The sequence below is a fragment of the Cupressus sempervirens genome, chromosome 2 (assembly GCF_028749045.1).
Source record: "Cupressus sempervirens isolate cs-2001-9-10 chromosome 2, ASM2874904v1, whole genome shotgun sequence".
In the NCBI taxonomy this organism is placed as follows: Eukaryota; Viridiplantae; Streptophyta; class Pinopsida; order Cupressales; family Cupressaceae; genus Cupressus; species Cupressus sempervirens.
Genome location: NC_143119.1, coordinates 521,802,107 through 521,815,321, shown reverse-complemented (window position 1 = coordinate 521,815,321; position 13,215 = coordinate 521,802,107). Strand labels below are relative to the sequence as shown.

The 13,215-nt window shown below is 39.6% G+C and overlaps 1 protein-coding gene across 1 annotated transcript in view; it reads left to right on the top strand.

The window, feature by feature from the left end:
* Positions 1-13,215, top strand: part of LOC149573246 (diaminopimelate decarboxylase 1, chloroplastic-like) — a 62,228-nt gene that overhangs the window by 1,245 nt on the left and 47,768 nt on the right. The window lies entirely within an intron of this gene.

Genomic DNA, 13,215 nt, shown 5'->3' with positions numbered 1-13,215 from the left:
ATGCCGAAAACGAGTAACAGGCAAATGATTTGTTATGTTTGTTGAGTGGTTATGTTGATGTGAGATTCACGACAATCCCAATGTGCAGAATAAACTACTGAGAATTTTCCCTCTCTTGAACAAGGAAACCTTAGATGCTAAACAATTTGACTTGTGTGAACAACTAATATGACTCCAAGGTTTACAATGCGTTTGCGCGACTTTGGTGTTGGGTACAACCTAATTTAATGATGTGATATGTTGGTTATCACAAAGGGACTTTTGCTATTCATTCATAGAAATCTATCAACTTTTAAATGGCAAATGATTTTGCAATGCAAGCGCTTCAACTACCTCTAAAAATGCTTTTGAAATAAACTGCAAAAGTGATTGAGTATAGGAATTCAATCTACTCCTACAATCGCAAGATGCTATTGATGATGATGTGAAACAAACCAAATTTTGCTCCGCCAAGTTAAACAACTATGCATAATTGATGGAAATCTTCCAAAGATAATTGAATGATTTTCAAATCACTCACACACATTGACACCATAAATCATGTGAACCAATAAGCTTTAAGTAATTGAAGTTTAACTATAAGATAACTTCAGCCTAATCTTGCATTGCTACTTGCAATCAACAAGCATCAAAAGGTGTGAACATGAGGTTTCACCATGAATCAACTATAATATCTTTCATTCATTAGCTCAACATAAATATATTATAATTAAGTGAGAGTTAATAAATCATGCAACACTCCAAAATTACACAAGCCTTCACTAAGCTTCAATAATTTGAAATTACTTTGGCAACAATTTAATATTAGTCTCCCCTTACAAATGAAATGATCAAGCCTTGCATACAAGCCTCAAGTACAATTAATGGCTTAGATAGACTCAAGATCAATGACCCAAATAATTCAAAGTTACCCTGATTAGTGTTTGTTGCAACTACCACTTACAAGCATTAAATGCTAGCTAATGAGAAAGTTACATTTTTGAAATTCTTCCGAGGATGGACCAATGAGAAAATTCAAACGGGGGAATACATTAAATGCATTCCACATGCCAACTTTGAATAACTTGATTTTTGAAGATGAATGGGTGCCACCTTAACATGCTTATCTTGTAATCTTTGTTTGAACCCCTCTTCTTCATTATGACAAAGAAGTCTTTGCATCTTTGGCAATATCTCTTGATACTCAACATTATCAAGCCTTCAATTGATTGTGATGACTCATGTTCCCAAATTGCTCCATCTTCACGACTTTCCCTCATTCTCTCCACTTTGCAAATCTTCTAGTTCCAAGTTACCCATTCGCCTCCTGCCCCTTCTAATCAATTATATTTGAGCTAGTCTGTGGTCTTGGTCTTGGTGATGGTCATGGTCATGGTTTGTCTGGGGGTTTGACGAGGGTTCAAACCCAGGGAAGTTGGTTCGTTTAGGCGAATCCTAGGTCGAACCAGGGTAGTTTCAAAAAGACCAAGTGACAATCAGGTACATTTCTAGTGAGAGACATTCTATAATTTAGCGCAGAGAACAAATATTATAGAATTTGAGTAAGATCTTTAGCATTACAAAACAAATATATGCTAGAGTTCATATATTTATTACATCATATTAAACTAGCCCTCAAGATTTCTTCTAGCGAGTTTTTTTATCCAATTGTTGGTAATGATCCTTGTTAGATTAATTGGAAGCTCTTTATAGTGATAAATCATATTTCAAACATTAAACAATACCTTCAATATTTGAAGGGAGTTGCAAGCTACTTTTATGACATTTTCAATTAGGATGTTACTGTCCCCTTTTTGGGACATTAGGAAATTGCAAGCCAAATTAATTAAATATTAAAAGTGACTTAATTGGGAGCTGAATACAAATTATTTAAAGGTCAAGATAATATTGAAAAAAGAGAAAAGGTGACAAAGGAGGAAGAAGACAAAAGACAGAAAATGGAAGTTGAAGAATCACTACCTGGGCAATAAAAGAGGAGAACGTGATTCATTTAAGCTATGCTTGGATTCAGTTTGGATTTCGGTTTTTTGTTGGAGAAACTTGGGAAGCTTTTACCTTTCTTTGTAGAATCTCTAGGACAAAAACCTTTAGGCATATCGGTTGATTCTATTAAGATAATATCTTTAATATCTTTATTAAGATATTATCTCCTTAGTTAAATACTTTATAGAATGGTCAACTGCATGTCTGTAGTCCGTCTTTCAGTCTAGATAGGAATGTTTCCTATCCTGTCTCTTTTGTCTTCAGTCCAGATAGGAATGTTTCCTATCCTGTCTTCAGTTTTGTTTCTAATTTCGTCTACAATCTACATTGTTTCTTTTAGAAACAATGTCCTTGTAATTCTTTATAAGGAACACATTTGTTCCTTTGTTAATCAATCAATCATCCGGAAATCCGTTAATCTGCCAATTCTTGAATCTTGTAACATGGTATCAGAGCCAATACTTGAGTTTTTTGAAAAATTTATAATTTCATTTGATTTGCTCAAATTTTTCGAAACTTGGCTAGGTTTCTTCCCTGGAAATCGCAGAGATTTGTTTTGGACTTTTTTTTCACTTTCAAATTGAAGTTTTTTTTACCTGCAATCCGCGATTCTTCTCTACAACCCGTAGCATTTTTTTCTTTGGAAATCGTAGGTTTTCTTCTGCAGAAATCGCGACTTGTTCTTCTGCAGAAATCGTAGCTTGTTGGAATAATAGGTTATAATAAAAATGCACGGTTCTAGTGCATGGGTTTGAATAAAAATGCAGGGATTTAATCCAGGGCACATCGTTTGCCGAAAACGTGTTCAATCGGCCATTTTTTTATATATCTTGGTTCAGGGGGTCATTTAGTACAAATCTGCTTGTATCTGCCTGTATCCGCCATTTTTTTTGCTCTCAAAACCTTCATTGGCCGCCGACTGTTATTCTGCTCGAGACCCTAATTTTCGAGGTCCGAATTCTTTTTTGGTTTCATATTGTGGTGGGTTTTTCGAGATTTCAAATGGGTCTTCATTAGATTTGTGTGGGTGCCTTGTTTTCCGTGCCTCAATTTTCGAGCCAAATGGATTTGAAATTTGACTTAGATTCTTTTTGGGTTTTGTATCAGTTCTTTTGGGTACTTGTCGATTTTTTCTGGGTTAGCTAGGAATTTGCTTTGTTTTCCGTGCCTATTGAATTTCAATCTTGAAGTTTGTACCTGAATTCTTCGAATTGCATCTTTGACTAATCTAATGTTGGAGGGCAATCTACAATTCAATGGCCGCAATTATAACCACTGGAAGCAGCGCATGTTAACCATCGTCGAGTATCGTCGTTTGGATGAGCTTGTTCTAGGCACAAAGACTCATCCGACTTCCAACCAAGTAGAACAGGACAAGTTTGATGATTGCAATCGAGAGGCTGTTATGCTTCTCAAGCTCTCTGTTATCGATGATCAGTTACCGCAGATTCCTTCCAGCAAGTCAACTGCAGAAATCTGTAAATATTTGAAGGAGCTGCATGAAACATCTGACAAAAGTCGGGCATTCTTTTTGAAGAATCAGCTGGTCTCCATTATGATGGATGAACATATGTCCTTGCAAGAGCATTTGACAAAGGTTAAGGACATCCGCCATCAGCTCGAAGCTATTGGTCGGAAAATGGAGGAAGAGGATATGGTAGTCATCACTTAGAAAAGTCTACCATTGTCCTGTGAGCACTTCATAGAAACACTCAACATTATGTCAACTAATGTTGATCTAAAGTTTCCAAAATTATGCACCAAACTTCTATAGCAGGAAACAACAGTTTGGTAGCAGTGCTTCTATAGCCTCCTCAGAGCAGGCATTTGCTGCAAAATCCTTTCAATAGAACATCGACAACCATTAGTCTTCTTAGCCTTTCCAGCATCAACCCTTTGCTCAATCCTTGGATGGCTCTACGAAGCAAAATGTACAGTGTCATTACTGTCACAAGTTTTGCCATATGAAGTTCGAGTGCCGAAAATGTTTGGCTGCCCAAGCAAGGCAAAATGCTTCTCAGCCAACAGCACAAGTTGTCAAGCTTCCTGATCAAGGCAGAGCTGCATTTTTTGCCTTCTGAATCTGTTTCTATTTTTTTGGGTTTGTTGATGTTCTCCTTAAAAATCAAATCATGTTGTCTGTAGTACGCAAGAATGTGTGAGATTCTAGGTTTTACCGTTTTTTCCACAAAAACAAAGTTTTGTAATTGCAATCTGTTTTGAGTCATAGCACTCTTCTGGCAAAGCTTCTTGGTTTTAGCATTCTGTAGATCCAGGGAGGGTCTTAGTTATCGCAGAATTTTTCAACATCCGTACATTGACCATTAAGGGAAGGTATTAAGATAATATCTTTAATATTTTTATTAAGATATTATCTCTTTAGTTAAATACTTTCTATAATGGTCAACTACTTGTCTGTAGTCCGTCTTTCAGTGTAGATAGGAATGTTTCCTATCCTGTCTCTTTTGTCTTCAGTCTAGATAGGAATGTTTTCTATCCTGTCTTCAGTTTTGTTTCTAATTTCGTCTTCAGTCTACGTTGTTTCTAAAAGAAACAACGTCCTTATAAAGAACACATTTGTTCCTCTATTAATCAATCAATCACCCGGAAATCTGTTAATCTGCCAATTCTTGAATCTTGTAACAGATTCAACCCAAACCCAAATTTGGAACCACAAGCTTCTACATGGTTTATGTAACTTATTCCTTATGATTTTGATTAGACCTATCTGTTGTAATACAATTTTTGTGCTTCGGGAATGATTTAGATCTCATAGCCAACCTACGTGTCGTGATGACTTTATATACTTTGTAATTGGTCTCTTAGAGAGGGGAATATTGATAACATGAATTAGAACTCGATACCTGTAAATCAGTATCGTAAACATTTTGATTGAAAGCATGTAGGCATGTTTGAGCCTAACATGTAAGAAGGCATATTACCAAACATTTGTGCACTAAATTATCTCTCATCTTGTTTGTTTATTTCCCATCCTTTATTATCTAGGCTCAAAATTGAATACCCTTGTGGAGAATTTTCACAATTTTAAAAATACGTGAAGGGCACATTATAAGAAATGATAATTCTTTGTCAAGAAGGAAAACTTTGCACCCCTCTCTGGTGTGGAAAAACTTGTGCACGCTCAGTTGATCAATGAGTAGGTTAGGCAGGCTTGTGAGCTCAATCTTAGTTCGTGGCCTATCTCCCTCTTTTGTCGATCTTATCTCCACAAGTTGCTCTTTTGTCAGTAATCACCTAGACATTATAGACATTACACTCGATAGGGCATGGGTTTGGCTTGAATGACACCGTCTTTCTCTGGTTCCTTTCCTTGTCCGACCGTCTTCGAGCTCTTAGAGTGAAAAAGATTTTCCTCTTCCAACTAAGATTTTTTTGATGAGGATCTCACTAGATGACATGTGACAAAGTGGAGGCACTATCGAGGACTTATTGCAGAGGTTAGGCGTAACAGGAAGTAGGCAGTTATTAGGAACCTCAAAGTAGTTATTTAGGATTCTCCTTCTTCTAGATGGGTATTGAGGTTGGCCACTAAGGCTGAATGATGATCTCGTCAGTAGCTGGGCATACCGAAACCTCATAGTGGTTCTTTGCATGTCAACTACTAGAATGATGATGGTACCTTTTGGTCCTTGCCAGGTCTTCTTCAGGATGCTTTTGGTTTAGCTGATATTCTCGTTGTCATGGAGACCCATGAGAGTCTTGCTCATTCTCTCCTCAGCATCTCCAATTTCCAGTGGGTCTACTTTCAAAGATGAGGTCGAGTCCTTTGGTGGGGTCAGGGGGTGCTGTGGGGTTGTCTGTTTGGTCAGAGATTGCCTCTTTAGGACGACTTTTGTGGTTCATTCTGACAACTTGCCAAATTCATGTGGATCCATATTGGCAAGACAACGTCACATCACAGGGATATCTTTATCGGGGTGTGCTATTTTCCTTCGGCTTCCTCATACTATGTAGTTCATAAGAAGGAGAGTGGTGACCCTTTTGAGGACCTTCATGAGCACATTACTCGGTTGTCAACCATGGGTGACATCATCATCACGTGTGACTTTAATGCACAAACCAGTCTCGTTCAGCTCCTATTCCATGATTGTAGGTCGGATTCTATTTGCATGACAAATTTGGATTCGGGCACCCTTGGCTTACAACATTCTCAAAGGACTTGTAGGGTGTGTTGGAACCTCACAATGGTTCTCTAGATGTCAACTACTAGAACGATAATGGTACCTTTTGGTCCTTGCCAGGGCTTCTTCAGGATGCTTTTGGTTTAGTTGATATTCTCCTTGTCACAGAGACCCACGAGAGTTTCGCTCATCCTCTCCCTGGCATCTCCAATTTCTAGTGGTTGTCTTCTTTCAAAGACGAGGTCATGGGGTTTGGTGGGGCTATCTGGTTTGGTCAGACAACCCCACCAGACCATGTCAACTACTAGAATGATAATGGTACCTTTCGGTCCTTGTTAGGTCTTCTTCTGGATGCTTTTGGTTCAACTGATATTCTCCTTGTCATTGAGAACCACGAGAGTCCCGCTCATCCTCTCCCTGACATCACCAATTTCTAGTGGTTGTCTACTTTCAAAAATGAGGTCAAGGGGTCTAGTGGGGTTGTCTATTTGCTCAGATAACCCCACCGGACCATGTCAACTACTAGAATGATAATGGTACCTTTCGATCCTTGCTAGGTCTTCTTTAGGATGCTTTTGGTTCAACTGATATTCTCCTTATCACGGCGACCCACGAGAGTCCTGTTCATCCTCTCCTTGGCATCTCCGGTTTCCTATGGTTGTCTACTTTCAAAGATGAGGTTAGATCCTCTTGTGGGGTCAGGGGGTCCGGTGGGGTTGTCTGTTTGGTTAGAGACCACCTCTTTAGTATGGCTTCCGGGGTTCATTCCAACAACTCACCAGATTCATGTGGATCCTCATTGGCAAGACAACGTCACATCACAAGTATAACTTTGTCACGATGTGCTATTTTCTGTTGACTTTCTCCTACTATGGAGTCCATATCAAGGAGAGTGGATCCTTTTGAGAACCTTCAAGAGCACATTTTTGGTTTTTGGCCATGAGTGACATCATCATCCCAAGAGACATTAATGCGTAGACTAGAGACGTTTAGACGCCCTTCCATGATTGTGGGTCAGATTCTATTTGCATGACGTAGTTGGGTTTAGGCACCCTTGACTTACATCATTTCTCAAAGGACTTGTAGGGACCCCTCACCAAGTTACCGCCATTTCCTACAATTATGCAAGTCCTTGGACTTGGTGATTTTGAACGGGCTTTCTTCCTCTCCCGATTTTGGGTTTTTAACTTATTGGCCTCACTATGGTGGTGCAAGTGTTATTGACTATGCTCTTTCTTGTGCTTCCTTCACCCCCTCCATCAGCTGCTTCACCCTTTCTTGCCTTCCCCTGGTCGACCATGTTCTTTCTTAGTGTCAGGGTGTTCCTCCCGCACCCGCCCTCCTAAGGCAACCCCCCACCCACACCTCCTTTTACTTCTCTAAGAGTGACGATGAACTCTTTGTCCACCACCTTAGACGATTCCTCACCTAGGCCTTCTTCACCGATTTGGGGATGCTCCTTCCATGTTTGATTTGTTGGCCACCACAATGCAGGAGTCTACCCTCCTCTCCATTCCCCACCACACCTCGCCATGGCCCCAACATAGGAGCACTGGCCCCATGATCCAGTGGTTTGATGAGAACTGCAAGTCCTTTCACTGTTTGGTTCACTCAACTTTCTCCACCCTCTCCCTATCGTTCGTTTAGTTGAGGCTTGCCTACTGCCGCCGCCTTTGCCACAAGAAGTGGATTTTCTTTGCGTTGTAGTGTAGATCCCTTTGTGCCTCTCTTGTGCAGTCTCCGAAGCTCTTATGGTGCATCATGTTTCCTTACCACCCTCCCTCCCATCCACTTTGGATCACAACTCCCTTGTCTCCTACATCGCCACTCTCTATAAGATCCCTGACCATGCTCCTCTCCACCTCACCCCCAGCCTCATTGTCATCTCCTCACTTTCTTCAACATCAAGGAGGCAGTTAGATGCATGAACAATAGTAGGACTGTGGATAAGGAAGGGTTCCAAGCAGAGCTTTTCAAGCTTGGTATTATAGTTTTGGGCTCCTTTCTGACAGTGCTCTTCAACAAAGTGGTTTTTATTGGCCTTCTTGACTCTTGGTAGTGACACACTATTTATTTGATCTATAAGACCAGTTCGGGCTCGAACCTTGACAATTATAGGACCATAATGGTTGGGCATACTTTGCCAAACTTTATGCTGCTGTGTTGAATATTATCTTATCTAGGGAGCTTGATTGTCGACACTATTAGGCTAGGGTGCATGTTGGTTTTCGCACATATTTTTAGACCATGGACCATATTTTGACTTTGGACAATTATTGAGGAGGCTCCTCATCGCTCAACAGAAGTTTACTGCTGCTTTGTAGACTTTTGCAAAGGCTTTGATTATGTTCCCTGAGCGTTTCTCTGCCAGAGGCTTAGCGACATTGGGGTGTCTGAGATTGTATTGACGACTACTGTGAGGTTATACGAGTGTGTGATGAGCAAGTTCAAGACTTCATAAGGATTTTCAAATCCTATTCAAAGCACCATTAGGGTGAAGTAGGGCTGCCCTCTCTCCCCTACTCGTTTTGGTATCTACATTGACGAGTTCGAGTCTTTCCTTTGGGAATTCTTGCTACCTGGCAAGGGCTGCTACTTACACCATTTTTGATCTCCATTTTGCTTATAGTTGACGATTTGGTTTTTTTGGCCTCTTCTCCGGAGGGGCTCCATTAACTTCTGCATGGTTTGGCCTCCTTTTGTGATTCGCATCAGTTAGTTGTGAACCTGGGTAAGACATAGGTGATAGTCTTCAACTACTTGAAGACCTCACATCCACTTTTACTTTGAGGGCGAGAAGATTGGGATTACTTCCTCCAATACTTATTTGGGGGTTAAGTTCTTTGGAACTCGTTTCAGCTTGAGACTTGCCATGCAGCCCTTGATTAACAAGGGCCTTGGTTCCTTGGCTATGCTTGAGAGATAGTGCTTCAAACATCACTTTTAGGATACCACAACCAAGATGTACCTCTTAGACTCCTTGGTTAGGTAGACTGTTCTTTATGACTAATGTCTGGGAGCCCTATCTCCCTGAGTTTGATTGGGCTTAGTCTAGAGAGTCCAAACCCTCTTCTGTGCATTATCAGATGTCATCGGTCCACTCTGCACGATATCATATTGGCCGAGTTTAGGGCTTATCCTTTTAGGCTTAGGGTTATATTTGACTTGATCTAGTTTCTCCATGGACTTCGGAGCTTTGCGTACTCCATTAAGGGTTGCCATAGATATTCTTTGTTTGCGTATTGCTCCTTTGAGGTAGTGGTGGTTTTCGATCCCATTAGCGGATCTTGCTATTGATTCAACTGAGCATGTGCTCTTCTTAGTTCCGTTGGGATTGCAATGGATCCACTTCCCCCTTTCTAGTTCTCTCTAGATGCCGCTGCTCACCTCCTTCCCTCTCAGCTGGAGCTGAATGATCGTGTTAGGACCACCATCTATAGACAATACATTACCACAATATGGAGTAAACCACCGAGGGGCCTTTGCCCAAGGATGGCTTTTTATGTTGAGCACTACATGGATATCCAAGACGAGATTATTGCACGCCCTTGCTACCTCACTTGTCATTGGGCTCACGCCCTTCGCATCTCCTTGGGGACTTTTAGAGTGGGCTCCCACCGGTTATGTAGACAAACCGATCCCCAGATTTACAGGGAGGACAGGATTTTCCACCTTTGTATGCTTGAGGAGGCAAAGACAAAGGTTCACTTTGTTGTTTGTTGCCCCATCTACCATCAGATCAAGGGGAGGTTCTATTGTTTGTTCAGGGAGTGTTGTTCCCTTTTTTCTCTCTTTAGAGACACTACACTACCAACGTCGTCTTGCCCTTTATCACCAAGAGGCCATGTGGCTTCGGGATCACATTCTCCAGCTTTAGCTCCCCTTGAGCCAGATAACTCATCACCTACTTCTCTCTTGGGTCTCTTGCTTGAGGGACAAAGCGGTCACTCAACCATTCTTCGGATCACACTAGGTTTGTGAGGCTTCATAGAGGGTACACTCGACAAAACCACACTATTTCGAGCGGTTCTTTGATACGGTCGAGGGCCCCTATTTGCTCCGGACCATATCCTTCGGTTCTAGACTAGTTCTCACCCGTGAATAGTGCCTAGTTTTTTCTTGCTCTTGTTTTGTTCTTTTGTTCTGTTACTTGTTCTTTTTTGCGAACACTGTTTCATGCTCCCGCTGCTCGTGGTTGCCTTGTTGTACGTTTCAGTCCTTTAGATCTATGTGGTGTCTTGTTGGACATTAATAAATTTATATTATCTTACCTTGGTTGCGAATTGTTAATAGAGATTAAAATTGTGAGATGACTTTGTTCCTTTAGATTCATAAAATTTGTAGATTGTGCAACATTGTGGAACAAGAGAAGAGAGGTGAAATTTGATGCCATTCAATGCTTCTATTATACTCTATGTAGATTGCAATAGATTAAATGTTTGCGAATTCAGAAATATTAAAATTGTGAGAAAACAACTTTGTTCCTAGAGATATTTTTAATTTTTAAACAATACAACATTGCAGAGCATGAGAGAGAATCCATATTTGATGCCATGCAATGTCATGGCATGCTGTGTAAATTTCAATAGAACAAGTTTACAACATTAAGAACTTATAGATCTGCATTCTACCTTTTCTCTTCATCAATATAACCTTATCAAACATAATGCACAAAGGTAAGAAACAAGTGATACCTATAGTTTACCCAGTTTTTTCTGAAGCTGATGAGGCAATGTGGTTAGGGATAGAAAAGTGAACAACCTGGTTCCCACATTATGTCAAATTTACTGCATTACAGAGGCACAAATGAGTATTTGTAGGTGTTACACAATACATGCATAAGTTCTTTTCAACTTTCTCTTCCACAACTACCTCTTTGCATTCAATCACAACATTAGGTAACTAATATTGTTGGAGTGACATACATGATAAGGCTTTTGGGACATTGAGGGGGATATGATTTGCAATGCTATAGCTCTTACCCCTTCAAAGTGTAGTTGCTCTTTGGGTTTGAGACAAATGCTAGTGTGAGTATGCTATCATTCAAGGGTCTTTACTTAAAACGTGGGGGACTATATGGCATGTCATGGAGCTATATGCGTTAGTGTAGTCATTCGAGAAATGGAGACAATATCTACTTGGAAAGGGAAAAATTATGCACGTGGACCACAAACTTCTAGAATATTTTTAGGCTCAAAAAAAGTTGCAGTAGGGATGACATTACAAATGGGCAGATTTCTTACAACAATTTCATTTGGTAATCAAATATAGGAAGGGAGCTTTAAATGTAGTGGCTTGCATGTTGTCTAGACCATCCATTGCAAAGCCCATATCAACTTTTAGCTATGGCCATGCAGTTGCAACGATTTACTAGAGAAACCTATGAAGAGAATGGGAAACACTCAATTTTGTTGGGGGAAGTACAAACAACTTTGCGAGAAAGGAGTTAGGGAAGAAGTTGAAGACTTCTACTGCAAGAGTTTCTTTAGCTGGGCAAATTATGTGTGCCAAAGACACATCTTTTGCTTAGGAGGGAGGCATATATCTTCAAACTGGTGGGTCATTTGGCTGGTGACTCATTTGCAAAGGTATGTATATTTTTATGTTGGACGCATGTCGAAATAACAGAATTTATTAAATGATGCAAGTGCAGTTGCACTTACCAAGATGTGAAAGGTGTTAATTAAACCATGGGAATGTGTACATGGATTTCGTGGATGAATTACCAACTAGAAATAATGGGAACAATTATTTATTTGTTGTGGCGAATAGGCTTAGCGTAGCAAGATGTGCATCTTCTCCCCTTGCAAGAAGACAATAAATGGGAAAGAGACAAGAAAGATAAAAAAAATCTTTTCAAGTTGGTGTCTTGTAAAGGAAGCAAAATTGGGATATGCTTTTACAAGTGTTTTCAAGGAACACATCTCTTGGAGAGCGCATTTGATCTACACATATTGCAAGGGAGAATTTTCTTGAAGAAACCTTTGATCTCTTGGTAGGTCTACTCTGCTTATTACTCACAAAATCCCCTTTTCTTTTGTATAGAGCATTTATTAGTTTGGTGGTTTTCCATTTCCTTATTACTTTGAACTTGATACTTCCAAGAGCTCTTGTCTCTTCACAAGGTGAACTTCTTGATAGAAAATTTCTAGTATTTTATTTTCAAGGAATAGAAATAATCGGATTTTCTCTTAGGTTTTAAATAAGCCTTTAGAGATCACCTTTAAATTCATACTTCATAACTATCTCAATAATCTTTAAGTATTCACTGCTCCTCTTGGGTAATGCCATTCTTATCCTTTTTAATTTTTCTCTTCGTTGTCTGGTTCTTTTTCTTGGCACTATTTCCTTGCTTGGCTTAATCAAACCATCTCCATGTTTTCTAGCATTTTCTTGGTTACCTATTGGTTTATTAGGATTATAAGTAAACAAACATTCCTTGATTAAGTGGCCACACCAATGATAACCTCTTTATTACTTGAATAGAATGCACTCATAGTCTAGGGTTTGGATCCACTTGACCTACTTTTAGATTGAGGCTTGGAGATGAGATACAACTCGGCATAGACCTCGGCATAAACTCTGGAATTTACTATTTAGCATGAAAATATCTGGAGTCAAAATTGGAACTCCCTAGAAATTTGCTATCATGTTGAATCCTTAAAATAACTTCATTTCCTAAGGAAGAGCGTACAAATATTTTTGATGTGGGTTATAGATTTTGTTTCTTCTAAATATGGAAATCAATACATAATGCTTCCCTAAGGAAATAAGCTCATTTGCCAAATAATCTATTGAAATCAGATTCATTAGAAATAATTGCAAATTCTTTAGCACATGAACAAGTCTGATGTTCTTCGTTGGTTATTTAATTTTGTCTCACTCAAGAGTCTAGATGTCTAAGGCAAAATCAATTCTCAAAGTATCTTTGGACTAGACTAATGTTATGCAAAGATGATACCTTTCTCTTGATTTAAAAATTATCTACATTGATGATTGAGGATCCTCTATGGTTGGCGTTCGTGAATATGGGCCATTTGTGATTTGGCTGATATTCTTCCCCTCCTTACACAGCCATGATTGCATCAGT